Source organism: Panthera uncia, unplaced genomic scaffold (genome assembly GCF_023721935.1).
Source record: "Panthera uncia isolate 11264 unplaced genomic scaffold, Puncia_PCG_1.0 HiC_scaffold_1293, whole genome shotgun sequence".
Taxonomy (NCBI): domain Eukaryota; kingdom Metazoa; phylum Chordata; class Mammalia; order Carnivora; family Felidae; genus Panthera; species Panthera uncia.
In genome coordinates, this window is record NW_026057913.1 from 87,579 (window position 1) to 100,034 (window position 12,456).

The following is a 12,456-nucleotide window of genomic DNA, read 5'->3' on the forward strand; positions in this document are numbered from 1 at the left end:
TCCTGTAATTGCTTAGCTAATTGTAATACTATGTAAAATTATGAGAGCAAACATTATTCCTCAAGAAAAAAAAAATCAAACATTTAGTGTCACTTCTTGTTCTTCTATCTGGGACCTCAGCAGTCAGATCACACGACTCCCTTCTCAAGACCTACCCAAAGCTTCTCATCCAGCTTTGAATAAAGCACAAACTGTTCAGCTCTCCCTAGCCAGCTTCTCCAACATCAACCCTACTCTCCTCCATCCTTTGTTTCTGTCCTCATACTTACTAAATTCTGGAGCCTAATTTAGATGAGTGAAGCATGCTGAAAAACAAACAGATGAATAAACAAAAAGTAAATCTGCTGGAGGTAGTCAAAGTATGCACACTGATTATTTTCAATGGATAGGTTTCCCATGAGCTTTTGCCTGGATCCATTCATGTTCTGTCTCATGGTAGAGCCTCTAGTTCATTCTGTCAAATGACTGAATATAATTGAGGACTTAGTGTGGGAAGCAGATTAACCCAGGCTTCTTTGCCATTACTCTCCAAGGTGAGTGAAAATGGCCTGCTTGGCTTTTGGCGAATCTTTTATTTTTTTATTTTTTCCTTTTTAAAATTTACATCCAAATTTGTTAGCATATAGTTCAACAATGATATCAGGAGTAGATTCCTTAGTGTCCCTTACCCATTTAGCCCATACCCCCCCCACAACCCCTCCAGTAACCCTCAGTTTGTCCTCCATATTTATGAGTCTCTTATGTTTTGTCCCCCTCCCTGTTTTTATATTATTTTTGTTTCCCTTCCCTTATGTTCATCTGTTCTGTGTCTTAAAGTCCTCATATGAGTGAAGTCATGTGATTTTTGTCTTTCTCTGACTAATTTCACTTAGCATAATACCCTCCAGTTCTATCCACGTAGTTGCAAATGGCAAGATTTCATTCTTTTTGATTGTTGAGTAATTCTCCATTGTATATATATACCACATCTTCTTTATCCATTCATCCATCGATGGACATTTGGGCTCTTTCCATCCTTTGACTATTGTTGATAGTGCTGCTATAAACATTGGGGTGCATGTGTCCCTTCAAAACAGCACACCTGTATCCCTTGGATAAATACCTAGTAGTGCAATTGCTGAGTTGTAGGGTAGTTCTATTTTTAAGTTTTTGAGGAACCTCCATACCTTTTTCCAGAATGGCTGCACCAGTTTGCATCCCCACCAGCAGTGCAAAAGGGTCCCTCTTTCTCTGCATCCTTGCCAACATGTGTCAGTTGCCTGAGTTGTTAATGTTAGCCATTCTGACAGGTGTAAGGTGGTATCTCATTGTGGATTTGATTTGTATTTCCCTGATGATGAGTGATGTTGAGCATTTTTTCATGTACCTGTTAGCCACCTAGATGTCTTCCTTGGAGAAGTGTCTATTCATGTCTTTGCCCATTTCTTCACTGGATTGTTTGTTTTTTTGGTGTTGAGTTTGATAAGTTCTTTATAGATTTTGGATATTAACCCTTTATCTCATATGTCATTTGCAAACATCTTCTCCCATTCTGTCGGTTGCCTTTTAGTTTTGCTGATTGTTTCCTTTGCTGTGCAGAAGCTTTTTGTTTGATGAGGTCCCAGTAGTTCATTTTTGCATTTGTTTCCCTTGTCTCCAGAGACGTGTTGAGTAAGAAGTTGCTGCGGCCAAGATCAGAGAGGTTTTTGCCTGCTTTCTCCTTGAGGATTTTGATGGCTTCCTGTCTTACATTGAGGTCTTTCATCCATTTTGAGTTTATCTTTGTGTCCGGTGTAAGAAAGTGGTCCAGGTTCATTCTTCTGCATGTCGCTGTCCAGCTTTGCCAGCAGTGCTTGCTGAAGAGACTGTCTTTATTCCATTGGATATTCTTTCCTGCTTTGTCAAAGATTAGTTGGCCATGCGTTTGTGGGTCCATTTCTGGGTTCTCTATTCTGTTCCATTGATCTGAGTGTCTGTTCTTGTGCCAGTACCATACTGTCTTGATGATTACAGCTTTGTAGTATAGCTTGAAGTCTGGGATTGTGATGCCTCCTGCTTTGGTTTTGTTTTTCAAGATTGCTTTGGCTATTCGGGGTCTTTTCTGGCTCCATACAAATTTTAGGATTATTTGTTCTAGCTCTGTGAAGAATGCTGGTGTTACTTTGATAGGGATTGCATTGAATATGTAGATTGCTTTGGGTAGACATTTTAACAATATTTTTTCTTCCTATCCAGGAGCATGGAATCTTTTTTCATTTTTATGTGTGTCTTCTTCAATTTCTTTCATAAGCTTTCTATAGTTTTCAGTGTAAATATTTTTCACCTCTTTGGTTAGATTTATTCCTGGGTATTTTATGTTTTTTGGTGCAACTGTAAATGGGATCGATTCCTTGATTTCTCTTTCTGTTGCTTCATTGTTGGTGTATAGGAATGCAACCGATTTCTGTGCATTGATCTTATATCCTGCAACTTTGCTGAATTCATGAATCAATTCTAGCAGTTTTTTGGTGGAATCTTTTGGGTTTTCTATATAGAGTATCATGTCGTCTGCGAAGAGTGAAAGTTTGACCTCCTCTTGGCTGATTTGGATGCCTTTTATTTCTTTGTGTTGTCTGATTGCAGAGGCTAACACTTCCAATACTATGTTGAATAACAGTGGCAAGGGTGAACATCCCTGTCTCGTTCCTGACCTTAGGAGGAAAGCTCTCAGTTTTTTCTCATTGAGGATGATATTAGCGTTGGGTTGTTTATATATGGCTTTTATGATCTTGAGGTATGCTCTTTCTATTCCTACTTTCTTGAGGGTTTTTATCAAGAAAGGATGCTGTATTTTGTCAAATGCTTTCTCTGCATCTATTGAGAGGATCATATGGTTCTTGTCCTTTCTTTTATTGATGTGATGAATCATGTTAATTGTTTTGCAGATATTGAACCAGCCCTGCATCCCAGGCATAAATCCTGCTTGATCTTGGTGAATAATTTTTTTTAATGTATTGTTGGATCCGGTTGGCTAATATCTTGTTGAGGATTTTTGCATACATGTTCATCAGGGAAATTGGCCTATAGTTCTCCTTTTTAGTGGGGTCTCTGTCTGGTTTTGGAATCAAGACAATGCTGGCTTCATAGAAAGAGTTTGGAAATTTTCCTTCCATTTCTATTTTTGGAACTGTTTCAAGAGAATAGGTGTCAACTCTTCCTTAAATGTTTGGTAGAATTCCCCTGGAAAGCCTCCTGGCCCTGGACTCTTGCTCTTTGGCAGATTTTTGATTACTAATTTGATTTCCTTACTGGTTATGGGTCTGTTCAAATTTTCTATTTCTTCCTGTTTCAGTTTTGGTAGTGTATATCTTTTTAGGAATTTGTCCATTTCTTCCAGATTACCCACTTTATTGGCATATAATTGCTCATAATATTCTCTTATTATTGTTTTTATTTCTGTTGTGTTGGTTGTGATCTTTCCTCTTTCATTCTTGATTTTATTTATTTGGGTCCTTTCCTTTTTCTTTTTGATCAAACTGGCTGGTGGTTTATCAATTTTGTTAATTCTTTCAAAGAACAAGCTTCTGGTTTCATTGATCTGTTCTACTGTTTTTTTTTTTTTTTGGTTTCAATAGCATTAATTTCTGCTCTAATCTTTATTATTTTCTGTCTTCTGCAGGTTTTGGGTTTTATTTGCTTTTCTTTTTCCAGCTCCTTAAGAAGTAAGGTTAGGTTGTGTATCTGAGATCTTTCTTCCTTCTTTAGGAAGGCCTGGATTGCTATATACTTCCCTCTTATGACCGCCTTTGCTGCATCCCAGAGGTTTTGGGTTGTGTTGTTATCATTTTCATTGACTTCCATATACTTCTTAATTTCCTTTGTAACTTTTTAACTTGGTTAGCCCATTCATTCTTTAGTAGGATGTTCTTCAGTCTCCAAGTATTTGTTACCTTTCCAATTTTTTTCTTGTGGTTGATTTTGAGTTTCATAGCATTGTGATCTGAAAATATGCACAGTATGATCTCGATCTTTTTGTACTTACTTAGGGCTGATTTGTGTCCCAGAATACGGTCTATTCTGGAGAACGTTCCATGTGCCCTGGAGAAGAATGTATATTCTGCTGCTTTAGGATGAAATGTTCTGAATATATCTGTTAAGTCCATCTGGTCCAGTGTGTCATTCAAAGCCATTGTTTCCTTGTTGATTTTTTTATTAGATATCTGTCTATTGCTGTGAGTGGGGAGTTGAAGTCTCCTACTATTATAGTATTACTATCGATGAGTTTCTTTATGTTTGTAATTAATTGATTCATACATTTGGGTGCTTTCTCATTTGGCGCATAAATGTTTACAATTGTTAGGTCTTCTTGGTGGATAGACCCCTTGATTATGATATAATGCCCTTCTGCATCTGTTGTTACAGTCTTTATTTTAAAGTCTAGATTGTCTGATGTAAGTATGGCTACTCTGGCTTTCTTTTGTTGACCATTAGCATGATAGATGGTTCTCCATCCCCTTATTTTCAATCTGAAGGTGTCTTTAGGTCTAAAGTGGGTCTCTTGTAAACAGCATATAGACGGATCTTGTTTTCTTATCCATTCTGTTACCCTATGTCTTTTGATTGGAGCATTGAGTCCATTGACATTGAGAGTGAGTACTGAAAGATATGGATTTATTGTCATTATGATGCTTGTAGAGTTGGAATTTCTGGTATGTTCTCTGATACTTTTTAATCTTCGTGGCTTTTGGTATTTATTTATTTATATATATATATATTTTCATCTTTTCTCCCCTCAGAAAGTCCCCCTTAAAATTTCTTGCAGGGCTGGTTTAGTAGTCACAAACTCCTTTAATTTTTGTTTGTCTGGGGAACTTTTTACCTCTCCTTCTATTTTGAATGACAGCCTTGCTGGATAAAGAATTCTTGGCTGCATATTTTTCTGATTCAACACACTGAATATATCCTGCCACTCCTTCCTGGCCTGCCAAGTTTCTGTGGATAGGTCTGCTGCAAACCTGACCTGTCTTCTCTTGTAGGTTAGGGACTTTTTTTCCCTTGCTGCTTTCACGATTCTCTCCTTGCCTGAGTATTTTGTGAATTTGACTATGATATGCCTTGTTGATGGTCGTTTTTTGTTGAATCTAATGGGGGGTCCTCTGTGCTTCCTGGATTTTGATGTCTGTGTCTTTCCCTGGGTTAGGAAAGTTTTCTGCTATGATTTGCTCACATAACCCTTCTACCCCTCTTTCTCTCTCTTCCTCTTCTGGGACCCTTATGATTCTGATGTTGTTCCTTTTTGATGAGTCACTGATTTCTCTAATTCTTAAATTGTGCTCTTTTGCTTTAATTGCCCTCTTTTTTTCTGCTTCGTTATTCTCTATAAATTTGTCCTCTACATCGCTGATTCTCTGTTCTGCCTCATCCATCCTTGCCGCCGCTGCATCCATCTGTGATTGCAGCTCACTTACAGCATTTTTAATTTCACTCTGGCTAGTTTTTACTTCTTTTATCTCTGCAGAAAGGGATTCTAATCTATTTTTGACTCCAGCTAGTATTCTTATTATTGTGATTCTAAATTCTGGTTCAGACATCTTGCTTGTATCTGTGTTGGTTAAATCCCTGGCTGTCGTTTCTTCGTGCTCTTTCTTTTGGGGTGAATTCCTTCATCTTGTCATTTTGAAAGGAGAAAAGGAATTAATGCGGTAGAAGAATTGAAATTTTAAAAAATTAAAATTACAAAAATATTAATATTAAAAATTAAAAACACACACACACACAAATCGAATAGATGATGCTAGATCCTAGGTGTGTTTTGGTCTGGATGTTGAAAGTGGTTTGACAGATTAGAGAAAAAAAAGGGGGGGAGAAAAAAAGGAAATCGTTTGAGAATTTGAAAAAATGAATACACTGAAGTAGACTAAAATGAGATGATGGGGGTAAAATAGAGTTTGAAAAAATATACACAAAAGTAAAGAATATAGTAGAAAAAAGTGAAAGAAAAATATTTTTAATAAAAATTAAAAATAAGTATGAATTTTTTCTTTTCCTGTGTTTAAGAAAAAAAGAAAAGAACAAAAAAGAGAAGAAAGAAAAAAAGAAATTGGTTGAAATTTTGAAAAAGTGAATATACTGTAGTGGACTAAAATAAAATGATGGAAGTAAAATAGAATTTGAAAAAATTTACATAAAGGCAAAAAATATAGTAATAAAAATATTTTTAATAGAAATTTAAAGTAAAAATTAAGTTTTTCTCTCTCTGCATTCAAGAAAAAGAAAAGAAATGAAAAAGGGAAAAAAGAAAAAGAAAGAAAAAAGGAAATTGTTTGAAAATTTAAAAAGGTGAATATACTGAAGTAGACTAAAATAAAATGATGGAAGTAAAATAGAATTTGAAAAAATTTACACAAAAGTAAAACATATAGTTATAAAAATTAAAGACAAAGATTTTTAATAAAAACTGAAAATAAAAATGAATTTTTTTTCTTTCTGTATTCAAGAAAAAAAAAAGAATTGTAAAAGAAAAAAAAAAGAAAGAAAATTGAATAGATGAACCTGCTAACAGATTGAAGTAGGACTGAAATTGCTTTGTTTTCCCCTAGAAGTCAGTCTATGTAGCTCTTTATAGTCTATAAATTAAGCCAGCGGTGAGACTTGTGTTCTTGAAGACTGAAGTTTGCCCAGTTGTGCAGGGCGAAGTGTAACAGCTCCGCTCTCCACTAGATGGCGCTGCTAGCCTACTGGGGTGGATTGTTGCGGTGCTCGTAGGTGCGTATACGCATGCGCGGGAGCGGTGAAAATGGTGCCACCCAGCTACCCAGTCTGTTCTCCTGGATCAGCAATCGTGCAGTGGTCCTCTCTTTTCAGGTTTCGTCCACTCCCCACTTTTTCATTCTCTGTGACCAGGCCCCAGGCAGTACCTCTCTCCCAAGTTTTGTCTCAGATGTGGCTGTTTTCCCCTGCCCCTTACTTCTGAAGGACTGCGGCTTTGACCCACTCCGCCCCTCTACGGGAGGGTCTCACTGAGCAATGGCCGAATGAGCAATGGCCGAATATTGGCTGTACCCAGGAACTCCTGCTGGACCCTGCTGCTGCCAGTGTCCCAAGACTGAGGCCAGTTGCCAGCCTGCCCCAGAAAATGTTCGCGAGATAGTGTAGCAGCAGCTTTTCAGGGATTATGGAAAATCACAACACACATCTGGCACCAGGCTTCACCCTTAACGACCTCGTTCCAGCACCAGTGAATGTGGCCGTTTTTCTGGGGTCTGCTGGGACCAGGTGGCTTCAACAGTCTCTACCAAATGTCCTTCCAGCAGTGGAACTGCTTTTCCCTGTGTGGCCCAAGAACCTCCCGGACCCCACTCTGTTCCTGGGGATTTGCCCTTCCCACCAGAGCACCGCCAGGTATCGAGCTGCAGAGTTGCAGCCTTTGTGCTCCCCTTGTTTACAGTCTTAAGGGAAGTTAAACCCTCTCCTTTCTCCTTTCTCCCTTTTTAGTTTAGTCCCTGTGGCTGTTTCCAATTTTCCACTTTCTCTCCAGCTGCTTTTGGGGACGGGTGCTTTTCCCGTATTCTCCCTCCCTCCCCAGTCTCTGTCCTCTTTCCTCCTGCAAAAGCGGTTCCCTACCTGTCACAGCTTCTCACTCCCCAAGTTCAGCTCTCCATACCGCGTACCTGCTGAATTCTGTGGTTCAGGTTGTGCAGATTGTTGTGTTAATCCTGCAATCAGTTTTCTAGGTGTGTAGGATGGTTTAGTGTTGGTCTGAATGTATTTCATGGATGCAAGACACACAAAAAACTTTCATGCTGGCTCCTTCTCCGCTTTTGGCTAATCATTTGAGGAGGGTTAAAAGATTCATAATGTATCTGTTTGATGAAGTTGAGCAGTAGTATCTGTGGGCCAGATATTTCATGGTATTTAGAGACTAGGCAGTGGATTGTGAGCTTGGGGCAAATTTATTTGTTATTAATTCTTTTTCCTTCAGCTCACCTCATGAGCAGATATATAGTTTTCAAAAATAACCTGTCAACAACTTTGGAATCTCCCAGTTGGGTAGGTCCTTAGAGAGGAGATAGATTTTCTTGATTAAACAATGTACCACCTCACTAGACAGGCTTGAAAGAGATGGAAAAAATGGAGTTATTAACCATCTCAGTGCTCTTCAGAAAATGCAATTTCTATTTCAGCAAGGCAAATAATTTCTCTTTGGGTAAATAACAAAAGTGGACTGTAAACTCTCCTTCCCTTTGTGCTATGCCTGAGAACTCAGGTCTGTAAAGATTCCACAGGTTCACTTCCTTCTCCCAGTTGTCTGTGCATGGTGGACAGAGTTGAGGCCTGGAAATGTTATGTTATGACTTTTAGAACTCTTGCAGAGCACATCCTGCCTACTGGGCTTCAAGTTCTCAAAAGAAAATATAAGATGTTGTGCAAACCGTATATTAACAAGATGATGAAAACAAAACACAAGATGGTACATTAAAAGCGTTCATCGTTTCCTCCAGAGATTCAAAGACATGCCTATCAGGCACCTATAATATGCTTAGTAATTGGTTAGGATGAACAAGCCATTTATTGGGCATTCAGTAATGACATATACACGATGAATACTAGGAGTCAAATATAGCATGATAGAAGACAAAATCAGATACCGTAAGGACCAAAAGGATGGTGGTCAAGAAAACTGAGATAATCAGCAAAACCTTTAAGAGTCTTCACTAGTGAGAATGATTTGCCTAGTAGCCAAAGCCTTCATTGTTTTCCTTATGGAGCCAACATGATACATTGCCTGATTGTTTTTTATCAGCTAACATTCCATGCCCTCAGAAATGTGATCATTTAGGCCACAGCAGGCTTCTTCTACAGAGGCCTAAGTCCTCCTGAGTTCTTCTATTTATCTGGGGACTCCAGAAATTTGCAGTGTATGGTCAGGCTTATGAACCATATGGTCGAGGAGCCCCTCAAAGGACAGCTGGGCTTCAGAGACATGCCCAAGGGTGAGCCTTTGGAAGAGATACTCAGCCAAGCCAACCTATGGGCCAACGAGCCTGCAGATCTTAGTCAGGTGTTTCCCCATATCCTTGACGAGTTTTACCTCTACATCCAGAAAGTGGTTCTCCAGGAAGTCACAGACATGGGAGTCTACTCAGGCAGAACCCAGGGCATGCATATCTAAAAGGGCCTCGTTCAGGTTCTTTTCCAGAACCAGGTGGCTTCCGAGGTGTCCAGGGTTTTACCTATGCATCCTGGGACAGCTTCTGCATGTTCTAGAAGAGGGTGTGGCTGCTGCACTCGTTTTGCATCTTCAAGAGAAGCTCAGTGCCCTCCAACCTCTCCTCAGCCAACCACAGAAGAAGTGCCCCCTTCCTCACCCCCCAGCCACATCCTTGCAGTGGAAATAGAAGCCAAGAGAGAGGTAGGTGTAGGAGGCCCTCAGATGCATGTTGACGATGAGGTTTTTGGCAACCTCCACCTCAGTGTAATATTTCTAACTAATCTGGGAGCTCGTGGTTGATTGGTAATTAGGAGCTAAGTTGGAAAGAAAGTATTGGTTGGTCCCAGAGGCAGATGGTGGCCAAGAAGATGGCTCTGGTTGCCACTGGCAAAAAGGTTAGAGGGTGGTCAGAGGCTAGTAGAGGGGGCATTCCTGGGTCTGTTCTGTCCAAATACTGTTGAAGCAAAAGACAGATCCCTGGAACCACTGGGCACACCGCCTCACTGCCCCTGTCTTCTTCTCAAGCCTTACTGTTATTTTTTTTAATGTTTATTTATTTTTGAGAGAGAGAGAGAGAGAGAGAGAGGGAGGGAGAGAGAACAAGCAGGGGAGGCACAGAGAGAGAGGAAGACAGAGGATCCAAAGTGGTCTCTGTGCTGACAGAGGCTTGATCTCACAAACTGTGAGATCATGACCTGAGCTGAAGTCCCACTCTCAACCAACTGAGCCACCCAGGTGCTCCTCAAGCCCCACCATTATTGAAGGGGCACAGACCTTGGAATCAAAGCAAACTGGGCTTGAGGGGTGCCTGGGTGGCTCAGCCAGTTAAGCGTCCGACTTTGGCTCAGGTCATGATCTCACGGTTTGTGAGTTTGAGCCCCTCATCAGGCTCTGTACTGACAGCTCAGAGCCTGGAGCCTGCTTAGGATTCTGGATACCTCATAGCATTCGGAATTGCCCCTCCAGTGAAATCCTAAAGATCTACATTTTTTACATTACCTTTTCATATCATTCTAACTCTCTTATTTCTATACTCATACCTATTCTCCAATTTTTCTTGATTCTCCATTCATCCTTGTTCTTCCTCTCCTTTCTTGTGTCTCAAAGTATAGGCATGACTAATAACACTCTTTGACAACTTTCTTGTTTCCTCATCTAGCCTCATTTAGCAGCAAAACTCCACTGCTAAATCAAACCACATGATTACCTCTTCTGTTTTTATACCCAGTCTCTAGAGAGCTATTAGAAAAACAAGATTAAACTTTGGTGAGTATTTTTAAGTATACTTTTTCCAGCCCAGCTCTGGTGAAGTTCCTCTGAGCTCTTCACATTTCAAAACACAACATTCTCCTTGGGTTTCCTGCATATCACCTCTCTGAAATCTCCCAGCTGAAACTCTAGCCATGTACATCATGAGAGGAACTTCCCTATCTTTTCTGCTACTTCCCCTCTCTCAATCGTTTCCCAGTTCCTCCCCCTATAATTACATAGATCCACATAGTAGAAGGTTCTGTACTTATCTTTTCCTATTTACTTTAGGACGTCATTCTATTGTTCACCCCTCTCTCTTCTGTTGCTTTACTCTTCATCCACGTACTTTCTTTCTCTCTCAAATTGAAATATGTCCAGGGTCTTCTCTCCTTCATATGCTCCCCTTCCCCAGACACTATCTTTTCTTTAATATTTATTTATTTATTTATTTACTTTGAGAGAGAGAGAGAGAGAGAGAGAGAGAGAAAGTGTGCATGTGAGTGGGGAAGGGACAGAGAGAGAGAGAGAGAGAGAGAGAATCCCAAGCAGGCTCTGCACTCTCAGCACAGAGCCTGACTCAGGTCTCCATCTCACAAATCATGAGATGACGACCTGAGCCAAGACGAAGAGTCGGGACGCCTAACCGACTGAGCTGTGTAAGTGCCCCTCCCCAGACACTATTAACTCTCAGTTTGAAACATTCCTACTGGTCTTTGCTGTTATAAATCTCCTACCTCTCCTTCCTCCTCCTCTTTCTCCCCCTCTTCTTCCTCCTCCTCCCCCTTCATCTTTGGTCTTCCAGTAAATACATGAACACTTTGTAGAGTTCTATCTTCAACCCTTTCCTACCGTCATTCTGGATCATCTCATATGGAGATTCTGGTCACAGTATTTAATAACTGGCAAAGGTGGGCATGGACAAATAGAAACAGATTCTGGCCATAAGCATCTGACAGAGCCATGCCAGAGCATCACAGCTGAGCATTAGCCCTGCCTCCACGGCATCCACAGTCACCTGTTCCCCAATCTGTACCACCACCCTGAACCTCTTCCGTAAATCAAAGTGGACACATTCACTGGGACATAGCACAGGCACCATAAGTTTAACGTTTCCTAAACTGAGCTCTTCTTTCCCTCTTTCTTCCAAATGTGTCTTCTCCTGCACTGTCTGCACTTCTAGGGAGTACAGAGAGGGGAATGGCATCCTATTCTATGTGGAGTAAAACTGTTTCACCGCTGTGATCTTAGGTCCATTTTCTACCTTTGCTGCAGTGAGAAGAATACAAATCTTGAACTGTGAACTTCCCTGCTAAAATCCTACAATGGCTTTGAACTGCTTTGAGGATAACAATCATACTCCTTAGGGCATCCAACGCTCTTGCAGACTTGGCTTCCACTTACCTCGTTGACATGATTGACCTCTCAGCATGTCTCAGCACCCTTAACCCTTCATGCCCTCCACTTTATGCTAGATGTAGCCCCCAATATCAGTCCCCAAAGATTGTGCTAGTTTTTCCTTGTGCCTTTCCACAGCACCTCTTGGCTACCTGGGCCATCGTTATCACCACCAACTCACCCTGACTTCTTTGTTAGAATAGCTCCTACGTAACTTTAAAAACCTAATATCTAGTTTTAAAAAACACAAAAAACAAACAACAACAACAACAATAACAACAACAACAACAAACCTAGTCAGAGATGTCATTCCTTTTAGGAAGACTTCTTGAGCTCCCCACTTTCCAGTTTGGGTTAAATACACTCCCCTACTCATGACACCTCACGGTTACCTCTTCCATTCCACTTATTAGAAATTAATGCATCTCTCTATTTACCTGTTTGCTCTTCACCGCGATGTGAAGTCCTTAAAAGCAGTTGGATTAGTGGCTGGCACACAGTAGGAGCTCAAGAGTTTATGGATTAAGGGGCTAATTGCACCAAGCAGGAAGATCATAAATGAACACCAACATGTGACATCCTGGTGTCTGTTCTTTGTTGGTAAAAAGGTTTGTTTATCATTTGAAAAAGGCTTGAAACAC

General features: G+C 40.3%; 1 pseudogene; it reads right to left on the reverse strand.

Moving 5' to 3' along the window:
- Window positions 1–8,848: 8,848 nt before the first annotated feature.
- Window positions 8,849–11,275, reverse strand: LOC125916886 (ferritin light chain-like; annotated as a pseudogene).
- Between the last annotated feature and the right edge of the window lie 1,181 nt (window positions 11,276–12,456).